The following is a 23,501-nucleotide window of genomic DNA, read 5'->3' as shown; positions in this document are numbered from 1 at the left end:
GATCATGCTGCAAAACTATAGGTACATTTTTTTTAAATGTTTGAATGGGAAGCCTCATGATTGTCTAAAATTTTAGAAGGTGCCACGATGGAAAAAAGGTTGAGAAATACTGGTTTAGATGCACAATTCAGAGAACACGATAGGCCCGTCTCTAACACCTACTACTGAAAGTTCTAGAATCACAAGGTCCCAAAGAGTTAATTTCCACTCTGCATTTCCACTTGCTACAATGTAAGCTGGGTAAATTGCCACTGGCCATTAAAGCTAAGAGGAAAACCCTAATGCCAAAATGTCCATGGAATGGTGTGATATTTGCTCCTCCCATGTGCTAGTCTTGCCTGCTGTTATTACCAGGCTGATTTAGTGTATTATTTGTCAAACTTATTATTCCCTGTTTGGTTGCATAAAGTGGGACATATAATGGCTACTAACTGCACATGCTGTACTCAACCACAGACATATTTTATGGGGACCTCATGGGGAATGGGATGGCCGGTGTTCTGAAAAAAGATACAGTGGTACCTTGGATTACGAGCATAATTCGTTCCAGAAGAATGCTTGTAATCCAAAGCGCTCGTATATCAAAGCGAGTTTCCCTATAGGAGTCAATGGAAACTCAGATGATTTGTTCTACAGTGACTGCTATTGTATGCAGTACCCCATGTGTCCAGAGGTGGGGGGCACCAGAGACACTTGTAAACACTTGGAGACCGCTCGGAGCCACTCGGATGCACTCAGAGATACTCAGAGAGGCTCTGAGACACTTGGGAATGGAGTGTTTCTGAGTGTTTTCGAGTGTCTCTGAGCGGGTCTGAGTGCATTAGAGCGGCTTAGAGTGTCACCGGCGCCCCCGCACCTTTGGCCAAATGCAGTACTGCACACCCTATTGGCTTGAATCCTGCTCATCTTGCGAGACAATGCTCGCAAACTGAGTCAGGATTTTTAGAAACCAATAGCTTGTATTGCAATACGCTCATAAATCGGGTTACTCAAAATTTGAGGTATTACTGTAGTCACTTTGCTTATGACTTTATTGTAACTTCCTCTCCCCTGTATACCTGATGTTTGTCTGCTTGATATTTTGAATGCAGTGAAACAGCCCCTCACCCTAAGCTTTGATGGACCTAGCCTGGTTCAAGCATCACAAATTACTACAACCAGTGTATGTTTACTTTGTGCCATGACATATAATATCATACCTCCCAACTTTTTGAGATGGGAATGAAGGACACCTATCAGTAAAAGTATGCAGGCATAGGACACGCCCCTTTCCACGTCCCCTTAACCTCTTGCCTCTTACTTGATTTTTACAGGAGGCCGTCATATGATGGCCACCCCTTTGCACGTGCCCTGCGCGATGTGATCACTGAGTCACTGAGACTCGGGTAACTACACATCCGAGTAAGGGGCTGGTCCCGGCCCCTTACCACGTGATCAGCTATCAACCAATGACAGCTGATCACATGATGTAAACAAAAGCTCAGTAATCATTTTTTTTCTCCTCACGCTAACAGCGTGAGGAGAAAAAAAGCTGATCACCAGCTTATCTGCAAGTGACATCGGTCCCGAAGAGGAAGAGGCAATTATGCCTCATCTGTGCCCACCAGTATACCCTGCCAGTGCCATCTACCATTGCCACCTGCCAGTGCCCACCAGTGCCACCTATCAATGCCCATGAGTGCCACCTATCAATGCCACATATCAGTGACCACAAGTGCAACCTATTAATGCCCACCAGTGGTGCCAATCAGTGCCACCTAGCAGTGCTGTCTATCAGTGTAACCGATCATCAGTGCCCATCACTGCCACCCATCAGTGCCCATCACTGCCACCTATCGGTGTCCATCAGTGCCACCTCATCAGCGTACACCAATGAAGGAGAAAAATTACCTGTTTGCAAAATTTTATAACAATATATATAAAAAAAAGATAATTGTACAAAAAACAAGATTGGTTAAACCCACAAGTGTTTTTTTTACCACCACAATTCCTTTATATTGGCTTTTGGAATTTACAAATGCAGCAGTTTAGATGAAAGGTTTAGTGCTGGAAAACACTTTTTGATAGATAAAAAGTGCATTTTATATACATCTATATAGATCAGACCAACATGAGGGACAGATGAGGATGAATGGGGGACAGAGGAACATTGCTTCAAATTAGGGACAGTCCCTCCAAATCAGGGACAGTTGGGAGCTATGTAATATCATACATTTACCGTAATAAGAAATAAAGAGAGGCCACCATTGTTTCTAGATTTCTTTATTTTATTTTTTTTATCATGTGCTTCCATATCCAGATGATTCCACATTCTCATTGATACTGTTATTATGCGTGTACCTTTATACTTGTTCACAACTGTTTGAGTTCAATAAGCAGAATAAAAAAAAAAAAAAAAAGTGTTAATGCTTACATGAATACAGAAGCATAGTATGAAATATATTTCCTAGGTGTTATTGACTTAAAACATGGAATTGAATATGGCACGGAGAGTGTGCAGTGCAGCAGTTTCAACATTTATGTTTGCCTAGGAATAATTACTTCCTGTAAAAGCAAACAAAATAAAACCTCACTCCAACCCACAGACTGTCATTCAAATGTTTATTTTTAGCTTTCTTAGTCAGATATAATGACATGCTAGATTCCACATGAAACATTGCAAGACCTAGCACATTATGCTGCAGAGAACTGACAACACTTTGTAGATGTTTGTGAAACTGAAAGTACCCAAGCTAAAGTCAAACATGAAATAAAATATATGGGTGACTATACGAGAATGGTTTACATTTATTGTGCAGACTTTGTGGCCTGTTTTGCATCAAAAGCAAGTTATTAGATCTAGATCCAGTCAGCGGCCATTCTTATGCATTAATATATACTCTGCAGAGTATAGTTATGCATACCATATATACAAGCACTTCCTAAGAATGGGCCTTGTACTGGATTCTTTGGCAGTATAGCACAATCTATTTAAATAGATCCAAACAAATTGTTGTGTTAATTAAGCAGCATGCTCTGTCAAGCAAGGAATTGGCTTAGATAGCTGTAGGCTGGATCTCATAAAGGAAGAGCTGGGATTTGTAAACAAATGTCCTGCTCGCATCCCTAGCAACCAGAGGCCTACTCTATTATGCTACTATTAGGGATGAGCCCAATGTTACGTTCGACTCGAACATCGGGTGTTCGCCTGTTCGCCGAACATTATGCAGTATTTGCAGCAAATTCAAAAGCCATGCAGCACAGTGAAAGTCTATTGGACATTAAAGTGGTTCTGCACCTAAAAAAAAAAAAATATTAAAAGCCAGCATCTACTAATATTGCAGCTGCTGACTTTTAATAAAATCACACTTACCTGTCCCAGGGTCCAGCGATGTCGGCGGCAGATGACGAGCGATCGCTCGTCTTGCTGCTGCCCCCACTGCCATCCTCTGTCAGGGAATCGGGAAGTGAAGCATTGCGACTTCACTGCCCGGTTCCCTACTTGGGTCTCTTCTGGTCCCCACTGTGTCCTGGGAACTGTGTGTTTCCCAGAACACAACGGGGGGGGGGGGCGTCTGCGGGGGTCTGCCCGGAAGTGGGTGCAGATACCTGGATTATCCAGGTAACTGCACCCCCTCCCCCCTGAAAGGTGCCAATTGTGGCACCGGAGGGGGGGAGGGATCAGATTAGTGGAACTTCCCCTTTAGGGTGAAGAACCGCTTTAAAATGAAAAACCAAAGGTGCTCATTCTAAAGGCTTATATACAATTTATTGCCATAAAAAGTGTTTGAAAACCCGGGTCCTGCCCCAGGGGACATGTATCAATGCAAAAAAAAGTTTTAAAAATGGCAGTTTTTTCAGGAGCAGTGATTTTAAAAATGCCTAAAGTGAAACAATAAAAATGAAATATTCCTTTCAATATCGTGCCTGGAGGTGTCTATAGTATGCCTGTAAAGTGCCAGGTCATGTATGCCTGTAAAGTGCCAGGTGACGTAAATGGGTGACTCCGTCCCCCCTGACGCCATGTGACGTCAGAGGAAGGTGGGGTCACCCGTTTACGTCACAGGTGATCCAACCCTTAGCTATAAAACAGCTGTCATTGAGAAGAAGCGTCACTCTGCGGGAGCCTCCCCTAGGCTTTTTTTTCTTTTTTCGGTTTGTCTGCGGTGTGAGATGAATTTACATCATTGGACATTTTTTTTTTTTTAAATAAAGGACTTGTCCCAAAGTCTCTCCTGTCTTTTTTACTATTTTTGACACTTTTTTTTGTGAAATTTTAGGGGAACAATGTACCCGTTATCAATTCACATGGAGGGGCGGGATCTGGGGGCCTTCTTATAGCGTATCTCCGGCGTGTGAATAACAGTACTCAGGTTAGTAAAACAGGAGGCTGGGGGCCGGTCAGTGACAAAAGTTTTTTCACCTTAATGCATAGGATGCATGAGGGTTTACAACCCATTTAATCTCCTCAAGAGAGAATAAAGTCAGTTCAGATAATCTTTCCTCATAGCTGGGCTCCTCTATGCTTCTTATCAGTTTGGTTGCCTTTCTCTTCATTTTCTCTAGTTCCCCGATATCCTTTTTGTGAACTGCCACCCAAAACTGAACCACATATTTCAGATGAGGTCTTACTAATGATTTGTACAGAGGCAAAATTCTCTCTCTCTCTCTCTCTCTCTCTCTCTCTCTCTCTCTCTCTCTCTCTCTCTCTCTCTCTCTCTCTCTCTCCTCTCCCTCTCCCTCCCTCACTCTCTCTCTCTCTCTCTCTCTGCAGTCTATATCTCTGTTAATACAAGAAAGGATTTTGCAAGCTTTAAAAACTGCACCTTGACATTGTATGCCATTAATAAGTCTATGATCCACCAGGACACCCAAATCCTTCTCTGCCATTGACTCCCCCAGCTGTTCTCCTCCTAGAATGTACAATGCATGCATGTTCTTAGCTACTAAGTTTATATTTATCAATATTAAACCTTAAACTTAGTTGACCAATTATATAGTACAATGAGATCAGCTTGCAACTTGGAGACATCCTCTAATGATGTTATGCCACTGCATACCATCACAACATAACATCGTCATCTAAAAAGACAGAAATGGTACTTTTAATCCTAGATCCTATATCATTTATAAATATGTTAAAAAGTAAGAGTCCCAACTCTGAACTTTGGTGTACACCACTAATAACCTTAGAGCGTCCAGAGTATGTATCATGTACCAGGTGATGACAGGAATGTTGTGGAGGCCTTTGTTGCACCTCCTGCCCAACACTCTTTAAGGTGCAGACAGATAGTGTAAGGCACAGAGTGGCACGAGTGACAGAGTAGCTGCCTGGTGAAGTCTGCTCTTAGGTGGATGAAGCTGGTGGTTGCAGTCCTAAGAACAGGAGATGGCAGGAGAGCCGGTATGCAGACAGTGACCAGCTGCCATCAAATAACAAGGGGCTGAGTCAGTAGGCAGAGCAAGTCCAGGAAGCAGGCCAAGCTCACTAACAGCCAAGTAGTGCAGTAGATAATCAGCAGTTAAAGACGAGTCCAGTAAACAGGCCGAGGTCAGAGAGATCAGAGAGATCAGGTGAACAAGGTCAAAATCCAGGAGAAAGTTAGGTCATACACAGATAAGCACGTTCAATAGATCAGGTCACAGGAATACAGGTACAAGACCATTCTGCAACTGCTCATGGTGACAGGACCATTTAAATAAGCCGTTGGGGACCAAGTTCGCATGCTAATGTGCACGTGCACGTGTATGTGTGTGCGTACAAATGCGAGCATGATGAACTGCAATAGTAAATCTATTGCCTCTTTGCCTAGAAGTATTAGCTTGTGAGTAATGTACACATGCAAGAATATGAGCATAAGCCCGTACTGATTTTCTGGTGCTGGAAATCTGGTTTATCTTACAGTATGAATCATAAATTAATACTCTCTGAATACAGTCTTTTAGCCAATTTTCTACACATTTACAAACTGAATTTTCTAAGCCCGTAGACTCAAAATCCATGTAAACTATATCCACAGCCACCCCTTTGTTTAAGTTTTTGCTGACATCCTCATCAAAAGAAATCAGATTTGTTTAACAACTTTGGTTTTTCATAAATTTATGCTGACTTTTTTTAAACTCTAAAGTATCTTTCCAACTATAGAAGTTAAACTAGTCAATCTGTAGTTACTTGATAAATACTTTGATCCCTTTTTAAATACTGTATAGGCACCACATTGGCCTTATACCAATCCAGTGGTACCCTGCCAGTCTTTAAAGTGTCTCTGAAAATTACAAACAATGGCTTAGATATAACAGAGCTCAACCCTTTGTCTGTCTCTGGACCATATCAATTTTGAGCCATTGTGGATAATTTTGGACTATGTCGATACTATCCCCATTAAGGACTTGAGCTCCCCCATGCTCCTTTGTATACACAGAGCCAAAGAAGGTATTTAATGCATTTGCCTTCTCTTTGCCCACTGTCACCGACTCCAGATTATTTTGTAACAGGCCTACATGCTCAGACCTGACTTTTTTACTATTAGCATATTTGAAAAATGTGTTGTCCTACTCTCTACAGCAACCTAAAGTTAATTTTAAATGTTTGCGTCTTGATTTCCTTTTTACATATTCTGTTATATTGTTTGTATCTTTTAAATGATTACAGTGTTCCTTCATTTTTATATTTATTAAATGCTCTTTTCTTATTATTTATAGCTATTTTAACTCTGGAGGTGAACCACAAAGGTTTTAACTTAAGCCTTTTAAACCTATTGCCCATAGGACATCATGGTGCAGATTATGGGAGCGTGACAGTAGACTGGAAACATGTACCACTGGCATTCTTAGAGTGTGGTCCCTGTCATGGTCTCAGTGGTGGTAGGGATAGCCAATATTTAGACAGCCTAAGGCCAGAGTACCAGTCATCGATCAAGTACAAAATCCATGGCAGAGTGATCTCCACATATAGCACACAGGTAAGATAATGAAATGTAACTCCTGCCTTTAATATGCAATAAAGGAAAACAACAGGTTCTTTACAATTGTATATGTATTGTTCTGTGCAAAGCAACAGAGATGCTGTGTAGCCTCCTACTAAGTGAGACCAATAGAACTTCTTATAGCAAGCTCATGCTCTGTGCTACTTGGAGAGCTGTGGCTCTGACTCAGCAGGGGGTGTGTCAAACCACTGTAAATAGGATTTTTTTACAGCATGCTATAAGGGGATAGAAATTTTCTACTACAGATTTTTAAAGAACACAAACTGTAAGATATAGAACACCTTTTGTTCTGATACTCCTGGAATATACTTAGCTAATTTAAACTGAAATTCCAATTGTGCCAAGAAATACACATAAATGCATGCCACAAAGCTTGGGTGGTAATGCAATGCAAGGCTAATGGTAGAAGGGGCCTTAAATGTGATGTTGATGTAGAAGCCGATTTTAAAATGCAATTCATCCTTTTGGCCAGATGGAGACAGAGAGATGCTGACTTGTCCTTCCAGAAAACAGAGAGAGACAGAAGCACAATGGGAAAAGGGGGCGGGGGGGGGGGGGAGTTTCAGTAAGTGCTGAGGTTATGGAAGAGAGGGAAGTACTAAGATAAAAAAAAGAGAGAGAGACAGGTTTTCCATACAGCACTACAGAGAGAGTGCTGACAGGAGACAGAGAAGATTGCTTAAAAGAGAGGAAGATACCAAGGCTCAAAAAGTCCTTTGCTGGGACACAGTGATACTTAACAGCGAGGAGAGGAGGAGTGTGTGAGGGGAAGGAACTGAGGTTCCAGAGTGAGGAGAGAGACACACACGCCGACACAAGGGACTGTGTGCCCAAAAGAGGGAGAGAAAACACAATTCTCTGGAGATTCCCAGGAGAGTTACTGTGAGGACAGGAGATAGAGGACAAGTGTGGTGAGGTAACAGGACTGTGTGGTGGAACGCCATCTGAGAGAGAGCCACACTTTTCCCGAGACTGCTGCCGGGAAACTGAGGAAAGAGGATGGCAGAGAGGAGCCAGGAACATTGACACCCTCACGGATCACCACCGTTCAGCCCAGGGACCCTGCTCAGCAATCGAGTTCCACCCAGCAGAGATGACCCATACCGCTTCAAGGATCACAAGACCCATCCAGGTGTCCAGTTGGCCGTTGTCCAATCACCCTGTCAGCTCAGCTTGATCGGCCGACAGGAGGTGAGCCGGTGCCTTAAAACATCGCTAGGAGCCTAAACCAGTACCCGTGATTATCGTTGTGTCATCACACAGAGGACTGGTGAGTGGGTGCAAACCCAACATCCTTTTTTTTTTAACACAATACAGACAATGCATGCAGACACCTATTTCCCTTTATACTGTTAGAGTATGTTTGTTTGGAGCTGCCACTTTTAGCCAAACCATTCTGTTCTTGGGATTACCTAGGGGATTACTGCCTTACGTTGCTTTATTAAACCTGCTCTCTTCACAAAGGGCCCCACGTTTGCTAGCAGAAGACACTAGTACTCCTCCACTGAGGACCTGTAACTTTAAGAACTGTGCTTACTGTACCTGTTAACCCATTTCTTCTTTTTGTGTTTTAATTTCAATGGTGTTTGTGGCCCAGAAGGAGCTGAAAAGTTGATAGACTTTCTCTCCTCCCTCTCAACACCTGTGCAATGGACATATAGATTATTATGCTTTGTTTTCTGTTTTTACAGTTGCTAAAATAATAGAGAATGTCATTTTTACTGTATTGCTACTCGGCAGCAAGGTTCAACAGTGCTGTAAGTTTCCAAGTATTCTTTTCATGATAATATATTCACCTCATTTATAACTACCAGTTGTGCCTGTCTGTTTCTGGTATCAATCCACAGCAAGGATATTAGTATTTTCTTTACTTGCATTCTTAAAAGTGTTTGCAGTAATTTTATATCTAACAAGGTATGCCAGAGGGGCTAAGGCCATTCTTGGAGTTGAGGCATATAACAAAGAACCCAAAATCACCATGTGGCTCCTTTGGAACAGCTGTCCTTTAAGAAATTAAAGGCATTGTAAACCCTCAGCTTTTTTCACCTTAATATATTCTATGCATTAAGGTGAAAAACCTTCTGTGGTGCAGCTGCCCCGCAGAGACTCCCTTTTTTTTTTACCTGAGCCTGATCATTCCAGTGACAATGAGCTGAGTAGCTCCAGCCGCTGTCTCGGGTCTTCATTGAATAGACAGATAGTAGCAAGGACCATTGGCTCCCACTGCTGTCAATCAAATCCAGTGACACGGGAGTCAGGGGTGGGGCCAAGTTCTGCTGTCTGTGTCAATGGACGCAGCAGCAGGACTCAGGAGCTTGCCCCCAACTCGCCCCCAACTCTCTTGCACAGAGCAGGTAAGTATAACATGTTTGTTAGTTTAAAAAAAGAGCATTTACAATCACTTTAGTGATATTACATAACCTCTGTCTGTTTGCTAGTGTCTACTTAAAGTGATACTAGTCATTTTTTTTTATTTGAAAAAAATAAACATGTTATACTTACCTGCTCTGTGCAGTGGTTTTGCACAGAGCAGCCCAGAGCCTCCTCTTCTCGGGGCCCTTGTAGGTGCTTCTGGCACCTCCCTGCCGAGAGCCCCCCACAGCAAGCAGTTTGCTATGGGGGCACCCGAGCCGAGCTGCTGCTCTGTGTGTCCATTCAGACATGGAGCCTTGGTTAGGCCCTTCCCCCTCTCTCCTCATTGGCTCACTGACTTTGATTGACATAAGTGGGAGCCAATGGTGCCCTGCTGTTGTCTCAACCAATCATGAGGGAGAGTCCTAGATGGCTGATTCACTTGTGAACACCGCTCGATAGAGAGGGGGCTCAGGTAAGTATTAGGGAGGCTGGGGGGCTTGCTGCGCACAGAAGGTTTTTTATCTCAATGCATAAAATAAGATAAAATAAAAACTTCTGACTTTAGAAACACTTTAAGTGAAAAATTACGGAATGCACAATCAGTTCTTTTATAATCCTAAATTCTGAACATTTGTAATACATTATTTAGAACTAGTGAAGTTGTTTACTTGTCCTTTTAAAGGAAATAGTGTGAAGCAACAATTGCAATTGGAAGACTAGCTAAAGTCAGGTGTGCATCATTTTATTTTCAGATGACAGCACATTAAAATGTTTGAAATTGTGTTGATGTTGGATTTGAACCAAAGATTTGCTCATGCCAAAGTTGTGAAGGCACTGCCCAACCAGGGGATAACTCCAGCTTCAGAAACAAATCATAAAAGGAAACACTCTTCCATTAAAGGCGGCACATGTTAAGATGGAAGCACTGAACAAAGAGGTGTTTTCATATTTTATGCATAACTAAACATGCACTTCTTTTTTGTATGTAAGATATATTTTTGGTCTTCTTCAGAATGTGACTCTGTTTATATTGGAAATCCAGGTAGGTAAAACATTTTATGTAGTTAAGTATTCAATAAAGACAAAAAGTGAAACATATTTTAAATGCAGCTAATGTAAGTAACTAAATTAAACTATACAGTATATATGCCTCTTGCAATTCCCTCTGCAGCAGCACTTAGAATGTTAAAGGGAGGGGCAGCACTGGTAGCCAATCAGCTGTGTTGCATTAACATGTGCTGGCAGGAAATATGCTGACAGGGAGAGAAAGCAATGTGAGTAAAGAGATTGACTGCTGCTATTTTTAACTGTCCACTCAAAGCCTTAGGGCAGGGAGGTGACCTATTGTAGCATTATTGCTTAAAATGTACTTCTGGGCAGTGAGGGAAAACAAAATTAACACCCCCTTTAACTTAAATACATGTTCAAAGAAAAATGAAAATCCACATTTACTTACCTGAATCTATGGCCATGTGACTTATTCTGGACTGCAATGTGGGAGGGTCATTCCTTTAGTGCTCATGATGCTCCCTGGTTGATGTAGATTCTTCCTATTGGTTGATGAAGATTTCAGACTGCAGGGTCCTTACTGCCAGCAGCATTATGATATCATGTAAGGGGTATAACAAGACTGGCTGAGGTGTCAGGACATCAGCAACAGATCACTGGTCTCTATTCCCAGAAGGGGCTCTGTGAAGAATCATATGATAGCAGACGCTATCTAACTAAATAAGGGGTTTTAATTAAATGCATAAAAGTGTAAGGGGGGGGGGGGGTTGCATGAAGATGGGGTTTAACTGCAGCAGAGAGAAAGAGGTCAGAGGTGTGACTGTTCAGTCTGGTAGGGCTATGTGTTGTACATCTGAGCACTGGATACACACAGGGCCATCTTTTCACATGGGCATGCTGGGCAGCTGCCCCGGGGCCCCACTTGCCTGGGGGGCCACACCAGCCAAGCATCATTCGGCCGCATTTTGCCAGTGCTGGGCAGTGGCATCACCTGCATGGGGCATAATTGGGCCACGACCCCCACAATTTTACTCTGTGCCTCCCAAATTAAGTGCTGTATTGTTTTTGTATAACTGAAACAATGGCCGCTGTCAGAGTGTCCGCCCGCTGATCGCTAAATGACTCATTATTGAGTGGCAGTCTGGCAGGTGACATCATGTGATGACCACCGGCCGCCACTGTGGTTTATTGGAGTTGCAGTCCACAGAGGCGACTGCATGCTCAAGCTCCCTGCTCCCAGGGGGTGGAGTCAGTCTGAGGAGAGCAGCGCAGCCAGCCTACCATGTGCTACAACTCTCATCGCTGCAGTCAGATTTCAGGATATTTTGCCTGCTTCAGTGCCTCTGCTTGGCTGAACACTGTGTAAAAACACCACGGGAGGTGGCTGGCCTGGGTGCGCTGCTGCTGGCTGCTGGCACAGTAACAGTACTGTGGAGTAGATGTGACCCCCGGCCAGGCGCAACATCATCACCCACCCCCCAGGACTGGAGGTAGCCATGGAGAAGGAGGAAGAGAGGACCTGTCCTGCTGCTGAGCACTGAGTCTGCTGAGCAAGCCTAGGTGAGAGACCCTAACACCCCCACGAGTCAATCATCCCATCAATCTGCCCCCATACATCTCATTTACCTTGCCCATGGCCTGATAATCCTGCTGGGAGCTGCCCACTGCCTAGAGGCCAGCAGGACCCACATGCCATGGCCAGCTCCCAGCAGGACCCACAGGTCCACAGCTAGCTCCCAGCAGGACCTACAGGTCAGTGGCCAGTAGGACCCACAGGTCCGCAGCTTGTAGGTCCTGCTGGGATCTGGCCACTGACCTGTGGGTCCTGCTGGCCATTGACCTGTGCGTCCTGCTGGCCGCTGACCTGTGGGTCCTGCTGGCCACTGACCTGTGGGCCCTACTGGCCACTAGCCTAGGGTGGCCAGAAGTCTCCAGCACCACCAGATTACAAATATATCCCGCTTACACATAATTAGTGCTTATGTACTGTCCCATTTCAATCTATAATTTCTTGTTTTTCAATTTCTTGCTTTTCAAGCTTGTGTTATATTGTCCAAACATTGTGTTAATGTTTAAACACTGATTTTGTTGGACGTACAGTACCAAAAAATATTGCCTTATTGATAATTTGCATTTTTATTCTCGTGCATGATTGTGTAGACTGTACAGTGCACTGTAGTGCCTGGGGGCCTATAATTCTCTTAAGGTGGCACTGGATACACACAAATAAAAATCCTTTCACATACAAATACAAATGCTTCACAAAATGCCTTTAATTGAGGAAAAGACAGTTATAAAGAGTGCACGCAGTCTCACTTTACATAAAGCATAAAGTAGTATTGCCTAAGCTGAACCTTTTATTTAACCATTTCCTAGTCTATTGGTCTGGTGTCATGTGGCGTGAGTCAGTAATAGGATCAGATGTTTTTGCTGGTCCGTGGGATGATTTATTTCAGTGGGCATCAGACGGCATTCACTGTAAGTGATACCAAAAACTAGCCAAGGTAATTGCCAATGAATGTACATTATGGGACTTTTTGAGGATTTTTTTTAAACCCTTTCAAGCCACCTTCTGGAACCCCCTTTAAGCAGGCTTTATTGTCAGGAGGTGGCGCTTATTCTCTTTCATGTGACCATTATGATTGGCTCTCAATGTGGTCACATGATTGGGAGCTTATTCCGCTGTCAGGAACAGCTTAGCCATTGTGTTTGGGGTGAACAGGGAGTGTGCTGTCAGCACAAAACCTCAGGCCAGTGTGGACACATATGTCCAGTGGCTGGACAATATACAGTATATGAAATATGCACTTGGCAGGGGGTTAGTAAAGGACTTGTCAAAAATTGTGTAAGTGCCTTTACTTATTGCCTATCTTTTACCAATTGTTTTTATTCTAATAAGGCCCCCTATCTTTAGACCCCCACAACCATTGGGCTACCATTTATGTGCGACCCTTGACATCATCATGGGAAGGTCCCCCCCCATGTTCAGGGCACATGATCTGGCATTGTTCAGTAGGGGTGTAGTGCATGCTTACCCCCCACCGTCCAGCCAAACTGCATGCTCAAATAAAGGTCAGGCATGGATTTTTTTCTAGTTTTTGCAGGAGGTTCCCCAAGGATCTGGCATGGTCTTTAAATTAACCAAATTTAAAATGTTTTTTTTTTTTATTATTATTTGATTTTTTTTTCATTGTAAAAGTCAGTTTTGCTGTAGTAGATTGTATACATTGAACAGATTAAAGGCGCCCCCCTCCATGTATGTTTTTTAAAGGAATTTGCATTTTTAATGTTGACCCTAAAGCATTATTAAAATGGCAGCTCCATACCAAACAGAATTAAAAAAAATATTTTTGCTTTAGTACAGGGCAGTCTCTAGCCCCTCAGACTGCATTTTGTGAATGAAGTATAAAATGCAGGCCACAGTGTGGAGTAATTCTGTGGAGTATAGAATACAGTGGATCATGACATCTGCTCTCTGTTTAAATGGGCCCCCTACTTAAAAGGATGCTGTAATGCATTTGAAAGACTGCCTGTTATTAACGTTCAACTTCTGTGCAGACATCTGAGAGAGGAAGTAAGCTAATTTAAGACCAACGAGAATGAGGATACACGAAAGTCAATATTGTTGCCATAGTTGAAGAAAAATAAATGGGCATTTATTTGGCATTGTTAGAAAATCATGATTAGCTGCAGTTTAGCGTAAATAGCTTTGTCAAGAAAACATTGGAGCTTGAAGTATTTATTATTTGTATAAGCTGATTTTCAAGGCTTTACTTGAATAAATAATACGCAAAATTAGCCACCTGAACATTTTTAGAACAATTATGTAAGCTGGATTTTTTCATGTAGATTGCATGTGGTAATAGGGGTGTTCAGGTCAAACGGAGACTTTTGAGTTTATATAAGAAAAGAACAAATTTCAAGGAGTGGAAACTACATTCATTTTTCAACATATTCCCCTGCTACATTTATACACTTATCCCAGCATTTAACTAATGCCTGGAAAGCTTTGGCATAAAAAGATTTGTCACTACGCCTGAACCATCCTAGGACAGCCTGCTTCACTCAATGCACCACAGAAAGATTAGTCTCTTGTGAATTTTCGCAACAGGTTATGCATCGATTATCCAGGATCAGGCATTCTGCACGCACAGGAATGACTGCTGAGAGCTGGGAACCACCACGGCTGGGATAATCACTGATGGACATACAGCCATCTTTAAAATGTTTATACCATTCAAATGTCTTATGCCGTGTACACACAACCATTTTTTCCATCAGAATAAACTCTGACGGTCTTTCCGACGGAGTCCAGCTGAAACAGATTTGCCTACACACAATAACACCAAAGTCAGTTTGTTTAAAATGCAGTGACGTACAACACATATGACGGGACTAGAAAAAGGAAGTTCAATAGCCAGTAGACAATAGAAACCCTTGCATCATTTTTGGTCCGTCAGAATAGCACACAGACGAACGGTTTTCCCGATAGGAATTGATTCCATCGGAAAGATTTAAAACATGTTCTATTCCTAGGTCCATCAGAATTTTTGAAAGAGAAAATGAAAGATGAAGTCCACACACAATCGGTATATCCGATTTAATGATTCCGTCTGACCTTTTCTGCCGGAAAGTCCAGTCGTGTGTACACGGCATTAGGCTCCATGCACACTGGGCTTAAAAAAAGTCTGTTCTCTTGGCAGTAAAAAAACACTAATATAGAGCATTTTTTGTACAAAGTTTAGACAAGTTTAGGAGAGCTTAGGAGAAAATAGGCCTCTAATTGTCCTAATGTGCATGGACACATAGGATAACATTGAGTAGCTTCTACTGGTAGAACACAAAACTCCTGTAGAAGCAACGTTTTTTTAAGCCAGTGTGCATGAAGCCTTGCTGCGGCTGAGGGTCGCATCGCTGTATTGTGCTGGAGATATCCACGAGTTTTACGCCTTCATTTACAAGAAACGTCATCACTACACTCTTCACCGTTCCATACATTCAATAACACTGTTGTCTGCCATCTTGATTAACGTTCTCTGGACTGACTGGACTGCGACATGTGAGCCAGTAATAGGACACACTTGCCATTTACTACTGCCTATAGTACTGCCACACTAGCATTCCTTTTTATACATATAAAATTAAAAGTCCTGGTTTGATTTGAGCGCCTCTCGTATATTCAATAGTTACAGATAAAGTAAATAATTCTGGCCACAAATATAGGTATATAGGGAATTCATATTTTTTATGTCTACAAGTGTACTACACAGTGTTACTTTCGTTTTTTTTTAGTTTAATTGTTGTGGAATCCTTATTTTTAAATACATTAACTACTTAATAAAAAGTGTACCCATGGGAAACAGTTTGCAAAGAAATCTGGCATTTCTAGTCGGAAACCTCAGCATTTACTGGATAGCTGCAGAATGAGATGGATATATTTGCTGCTTTTGGTTTGATACCATTAGTTACTGGTTGCAGGTGGTAAAATATTATGTAGTTACATAGTTACATAATAGGTGAAGTCGAAAAAAGACAAAAGTCCATCAAGTCCAACCTGTGTGTGTGATTATATGTATGTAGTATTTTGTTACATAATTGTTATGAAATATCATATTTGCCTAAATCCACAAACATGTTGGTAAATCAGAATTTTTCAAGTACTGAAATTAATAAATAAAAGATAGGGTTAAATGAGCTAGTTTACCAAAAACCAATCCTGAGCTATTTCACCCTCTAGCTTAACCCCTTGGTGCCGACTGCCTCCCGACGCTTTAAGGGTTCTAAAAGCCGAGAGGCAGCGACGTGCATTTGGGTCATGTGACCGCTGTGATTGACAGTGGTCACATGATCGTAAAGCTCCCAATTGCAAGTATGAATCAGGAGCTTACCATTCCCTGCTAGCTACTATGCTGAGAGTGTGCAAGGAGTGCGCTTTCAGCGTGGAAGGTTGTTTACAAAAGGCCATATATATGCGCTCACTCTGCGTTAGGGCCAACCGGCTGAGAGGACGTATATATTCATACTGTGGGTGCCAAGAGGTTAATAAACCTCTAAGCAATTCCAGGAATTAGAGAAAGCCTTCATACTTACCAACTTTGTATTTTCTACACTAATCAATATCCCTGCTGCCATCTCTATCTACCATCCTCTGGAGGAACCCTGGTTGTGAATGGCTGTTATAGACTGATCATGATTCATTTTTAGAAAATATATTACATGATTTTCAGAAATGTCATCTTTTTCCTGACTAAAAAATAGACTTGGAGTAGGCCATACAAATAAATACCCTACAATTCCATATATACTAAAGCTTACCATGTAAAACATACAGTATTTTTTTTTGGGGGGGGGGGGTTGTTAACTTTTTTGTCTGAATATAGAGGTATGTTTTTCGTAAGCATGTTTGAATCCATTCACTGTTGACTGACTCACTACCTCTGCTGGAAGGTTATTCCAAGCATCAACCACTTTAAAGGCCCATACACACGATCAGACTTTTTGACAACAAACATGCAAATTAGCTGTTTTGGAGCAACATCCGACTGTGTGTACGCTCCATCGGACAAACTTTTTTGGTTTTCATCTGACTTTTGTTGGCTGTGCGAATGGACAAACTTTCTGGCAACAAAAGTCCGATGGAGCAAAGTCTGATTGTGTGTACAGAAAACCATAGGACTTTTGTACAAAGTACAAACAGGCATGCTCAGAACCAATGCAAAAGATCAGCCAACAATACAGAAGTTGACCAAAGGTGGCGGTAAAGAGCAGAAAAACCACATGATTTGGTGAAAGTTGGCTGAAAAAGTCCTGCTGTGTGTATGCAATACAAGTTCAGGGCCGACGCCCTTTGTACAAAAATCCAAGGGAAAGTTTGGACAAAGTCCTATCGTGTGTATGAGGCTTTACAAGACTTAAATTCTAAAGGCCCATACACACGATCAGACTTTTTGACAACAAACATGCAAATTAGCTGTTTTGGAGCAACATCAGACCATGTGTACGCTCCATCGGACAAACTTTTTTGGTTTTCATCGGACTTTTGTTGGCTGTGCGAACGGACAAACTTTCTGGCAACAAAAGTCCTATGGAGCAAAGTCTGATCGTGTGTACAGAAAACCATAGGACTTTTGTACAAAGTACAAACAGGCATGCTCAGAACCAATGCAAAAGATCAGACAACAATACAGAAGTTGACCAAAGGTAGCGGTAAAGAGCAGAAAAACCACGTGATTTGGTGAAAGTTGGCTGAAAAAGTCCTGCTGTGTGTATGCAATACAAGTTCAGGGCCGACGCCCTTTGTACAAAAATCCAAAGGAAAGTTTGTACAAAGTCCTATCGTGTGTATGAGGCTTAGTATGAGGCTGTAGTTATACTGCCACAGGCAAGTCCTTGACCACTGCAAATGCCTTATTTCTACCTTTACAATTAGATGCGAGAACCCAAGCAGAGGTTCCTGCTATTAGCTGTTGGCAGCAGCCCATTGAAAACGATGGGAGGAGGCTTTGATGACCTCAGTACAGGGCACTTTCACCCCTTTCCTGCCTAGGCTATTTTTCAGCTTTTAGTGCTGTTGCATTTTGAATGACAAATGTGCGGTCATGCAACACTATAACCAAATACATTTTTAATCACTTTCTTCACACAAATAGAGCTTTCTTTTGGTGGTATTTAATCACTGCTGGGTTTTTTATTTTTACAAAAAAAAAAAAAAAAAGAATATTTTGAAAAAAAAAATTTTTTTCCTTAGTTTCTATCAATAAATTTAATACAAATAAATTTGTAAATAGGTAATTTTTCTCCTTCACTGATGTGCACTGATGAGGCTGCACTGATGGGCACTGATGAGGTGCCACTTATGGGTATTTTAGGTGGCACTGATGAGGAGGCACTATTATGCCACACTGATGGACACTAATAGGTGACACCGATATGTGACATTGATGAGCACTGATAAGCGGCACTGATAGGAGGCACTGGCAGGTACTGATAGGCGGCAATAGTGGGCACTGATAGGCAGCACGGATAGGCATAAAATGTGCATATAATATGGATTGCGCTAACTACCAGCACAACTATTTAGTGACATATATCACTTCCACATTATTTTGTACAAAACCACATAAAGTGGCGTGCCTTAATTAAGTTCCTCACTTTGCTCTCATACCCCTATATAAAGTGTAATTAATATAAACAACGTGGAAAAAAATCCAAGCATAAAAAATATGTATCCAGTATGTAAAAAAAAATAAAAATAAAAGATAGAGAAAACAATTTCAGTGCCACATGAATGTCCTAAGTGAGTGATCACTCCAGTGTCAATAAATTCCTCCTATTCAAAGTGCTTCTTCTATAAAGTGCTTCTTCTATTCACCAATCGAGTGACTTCACCACCACCTGCCAAAATGGCCACTCACCAGATTGAGTCTGTGTATGCGCCTTTGGTTCATTTAGGATAACCATTCCGTTAAAGGTTTCACCAACAGCCTTTCCAAGCAGTATATGCGGGCCTCTTGCACTAGTTATTTCTCATAAAGATATATGAATAGCCATCATAGTGTAGTATATAGTAAAAAGTTTATTTAAAATGTAAAAAACAAAAATTCAAACTCACATGTGCCTGTGCCTATGCCGGCACCAAGCATGTCCAGCAGTATGTTTGGGGATGGTGTTCAGATCTGCCTCGCTAATGCTCCAATCCCCTACCAGTGGCGGTGTGTGTCCCACAGTCTGCGAGTGCGTTCCTATATAGTGACATTTATACCTGATTGCAGCAAACTAACACAAAATCTGTTGAAACCTTTTGCACCGGTAATTCATTGGTTTTTCAGCACAGATAGGCAGCACTGATGGGCACTAATGAGCGGCACTGATGGGCAGCACTTATGGGCACTGAAGGGAATTGATGGGCAGCACTGATGAGCAGGCACTGATGGGCAGCACTTATGGGCACTGAAGGGAATTGATGGGCAGCACTGATGGGCAGGCACTGATGAGGAGGCACTGATGGGCACTAAAGGGCAGCACTGACTGGCACCAGTAATGGGCATTGCTTTGTGTAATTAATGGGCACTGATTTGTGTCACTGATGGGACTGATATGTGTTACTGATGGGCACTGATTGGTGGCACTAATGGACACTGAGTGGTGGTACTGCTGGGGCTCTACTGTAATCAGGGCACTGATGATCAGTGCCCTGATTACCTGCTCTGTTCTCCCCTGCAAAGAGATGCTGCTGAATGGCTCTCCTTGCCTCACACTCTGTCAGTGTGAGGCGAGGAGAGCCGGTTACCGGCACTTCCGCATTTACATGTGACCGGCTGTATTTGGACACAGCCGATCACATGGTAAAGAGCTCCGTCAGTGGTTCTTTACAGAGATCGGGGTCACGCCATGTCCTAGCAACATGGCGCAGCTGTGATCGCCACGCTGCATGCCCCTGCGGGCGTGCGAGAGCAGCCGTTCTGGTGTGCCATTATATGACATCCACCCAGAATGAGAGCCGCACCGTCCCTCTGACATGTTACAGTGGGCGGGCGGCAAGTGGGTAAAGAGAGCTTATTAGTTTTCCCTGAATGGGCAAATTGTCAGGGTCTCATTAAGGACTTGTTCACACACTTATGTGGAGACCTGCACTTTTCTGAACTACAAGAGTCTACTCTCCTTCCTTGCCAGACATGACTGTACTATATGGCAGAGCTTTTTAAATCTCATGACTGAATTGACAGATATAGGTCCCTTGGCAGGTAGAACCGATATACAGTGAAACCTTAGTTTGTGTGCATAATTTGTTGTAATCCAAAGAACTCTTATATCAAATCGAATTTCCCCATAGGAAATAATGATAACTCAGATGATTCGTTCCACAACCATTTATTCATATAAAAATGATTACGGCAAAAAAAATAAAAAAAAATAAAACTGCACTTCAAAATACAGTACTGTACAGTAGTAGGAATGCTGTATTGTACCTCTGTGTTGCAAAAGTTTTAAGGTAAAAAAAAAGAATGTGCACAGTGACAACGTTAAGGAGTCTGGTGCTAACCTATTTAAAGCCGATGTGTATACTGTATGTAGAGTAAAGCTGCTGTGTATACTGTATTTAGAGTAAAGCCGCTGGTGTACATAGCTCTGTATGTAGCCAGAGGTTGGTGCTCATCTATTTAAAACCACTCTGTATACAGTACTGTATGTTCAGTAAAGCTGCTGATGTACAGTACAACCCTTTATGTGGCCATGTCTTCAGCTCACAGCGCTTCCTAGAGAACTTGGGAACTGTTGACATCATTTGCGGGTAAGCCTGCTCCTACTGGGAGTGTCTGAGTGTCTCCAGGAAGCGCTAAGAGCCACCATCGCCCACAAATCTCTGGCCACATACAAAGCTGTACTGTATGCTGTACAACTGCGGCTTCACTGTACATATACATAGCAGCTTTGCATGGATGAGTAGCAGACTCCTTAACATTGTGAGTGCAATTCTTTTTATTTTTACATTAAAAAAAAAACGCTCGTCAAGACAGCGCTGGCAGATCAAGGCAAATAAAAATAAAAAAAGTTGCTCGTCTTTTAAAACGCTTGTAAACTGTGTTACTCGTAAACCCGGGTTTCACTGTATGTATTTTATCTGTGTATTTAGCTGCTTACCTGGAGTTTGGATTAAACATGTATTTATCAATTCCATGCAAGGGACAAAAACAAATTTTCTATTCATAACATATTCTAAATCTCACTTTTTACAGTATGTGTAGCTCTCTGTTTAACTAATACACAACTGTCTTCCAATTTTTGGCAACAGTATTGTGATTACAGATGTGCCCTTCAAATTTGCTAGTACATTTCAAGCAGAGCTTTCTACAAAGCAAATGTGACCTTTGTGAGGCTGTAAAGTGATATGTAGATGTAAATCTGTTAAAAAACAGAGACTTAACTGACATGTTTAAGAGTGTAAATACATAGCTTTTAACCACATCATTCAGACAGCATTGATGTTACTAGATTTGAGGTTATATTGTGGTGTAAAAGCGATTGCATAATATTTTTATTGCCTTGGAGTCAAAACAATATTTCTAATTATATTTTTACCAAAGTAAATGGTTGAGTTTAATATCAGGAAGTGTATTGTGTCTCTAGGCAAGTCCTTGTTTTATAGTTTTGGATAACATGGTGAAGGATTAGACCCCCTGTCGAATTTTTATTGCAGTCTGTGTCTCCATTGGGGAGAATGAGTCACTCCTACTTGTACCAGTGACCATTGTCACAGGGAAAGAAAGTGAGGAGAAATACAAAAATTTAGAGTTGTCCCCAAATTTTCAAAAAATTCCTAAAGGTAACTGTGATAATGGATGTACAGTAATTGTAGTAATTTCAAGTAATATCAGTCAGTGCTTGATCATAAGAGAAAATGATCTCAAACAGAATAAGAATACATACATCATGAAAATAAATATACAGTGGTGTGAAAAAGTGTTTGCCCCCTTCCTCATTTCCTGTTCCTTTGCATGTTTGTCACACTTAAGTGTTTCGGAACATCAAACCAATTTAAACAATAGTCAAGGACAACACAAGTAAACACAAAATGCAATTTGTAAATGAAGGTGTTTATTATTAAAGGTGAAAAAAAATCCAAACCATCATGGCCCTGTGTGAAAAAGTGATTGCCCCCTAAACCTAATAACTGGTTGGGCCACCCTTAGCAGCAACAACTGCAACCAAGCGTTTGCGATAACGTGCAATGAGGCTTTTACAGCGTCCTGGAGGAATTTTGGCCCACTCATCTTTGCAGAATTGTCCTAATTCAGTTACATTAGAGGGTTTTCCAGCATGAACGGCCTTTTTAAGGTCATACCACAACATCTCAATAGGATTCAGGTCAGGACTTTGGCTAGGCCACTCCAAAGTCTTCATTTTGTTTTTCTTCAGCCATTCGGTGGTGGACTTGCTGGTGTGTTTAGGATCATTGTCCTGCTGCAGAACCCAAGTTCGTTTCAGCTTGAGTACACGAACAGATGGTCGGACATTCTCCTTCAGGATCTCTTGGTAGACAGCAGAATTCATAGTTCCTTTTATCACGGCAAGTCTTCCAGGTCCTGAAGCAGCAAAACAGCCCCAGACCACACTACCACCACCATATTTTACTGTTGGTATAATGTTCTTTTTATGAAATGCAGTGTTCCTTCTACGCCAGATATACTTGGACACACACCTTCCAAAGAGTTCCACTTTTGTCTCATCGGTCCACAGAATGTTGTCCCAAAAGTCTTGGGGATCATCAAGATGTGTTGTGGAGAAATTGAGACGAGCTTTGATGTTCTTTTTGCTCAGCAGTGGTTTTCTCCTTGGAACTCTGCCATGCAGGCCATTTTTGCCCAGTCTTTTCCTGATGGTGGAGGCATGAACGCTGACCTTAACTGAGGCAAGTGAGGCCTGCAGTTCCTTGGATGTTGTTGTGCGGTCTTTTGTGACCTCTTGGATGAGTCGTCGCTGCGCTCTTGGGGTAATTTTGGGCGGCCGGCCACTCCTGGGAAGGTTCACCACTGTTCCATGTCTTCGCCATTTGTGGATAATGGCTCTCACTGTGGTTCGCTGGATTCCCAAAGCTTTGGAAATGGCTTTATAACCCTTTCCAGACTGATAGATCTCAATTACTTTCTTTCTCAATTGTTCCTGAATTTCTTTGGGTCTCGGCATGATGTGTAGCTTTTAAGGATCTTCTGGTGGACCTTACTGTGTCAAGCAGCTCCTATTTAAGTGATGCCTTGATTGTGAACAGGTGTGGCAATAATCAGGCCTGGGTGTGGCTAGAGAAATTGAACTCAGGTGTGGACAACCACAGTTATAGTATGTTTTAACAAGGGGGGCAATCACTTTTTCACACAGGGCCATGATGGTTTGGATTTTTTTTCACCTTTAATAATAAACACCTTCATTTACAAATTGCATTTTGTGTTTACTTGTGTTGTCCTTGACTATTGTTTAAATTGGTTTGATGTTCCGAAACACTTAAGTGTGACAAACATGCAAAGGAACAGGAAATGAGGAAGGGGGCAAACACTTTTTCACACCACTGTATTTGTCTCACTCGTAAGGGAGACAAAAATAATCAAATAATGTCCTAGTTCAATTGATTGCTAATAATTCTATTCCACAAAAGTCCAACCAGGGATAGGGTGTCAAGTT

The sequence above is a fragment of the Lithobates pipiens genome, unplaced genomic scaffold (genome assembly GCF_037356315.1).
Source record: "Lithobates pipiens isolate NorthernLeopardFrog02 unplaced genomic scaffold, aLitPip1_a1.2 Scaffold_18, whole genome shotgun sequence".
NCBI classification, from domain to species: Eukaryota; Metazoa; Chordata; class Amphibia; order Anura; family Ranidae; genus Lithobates; species Lithobates pipiens.
The sequence above is the reverse complement of the archived record's forward strand: the minus strand, read 5'-3'. Positions refer to the sequence as shown.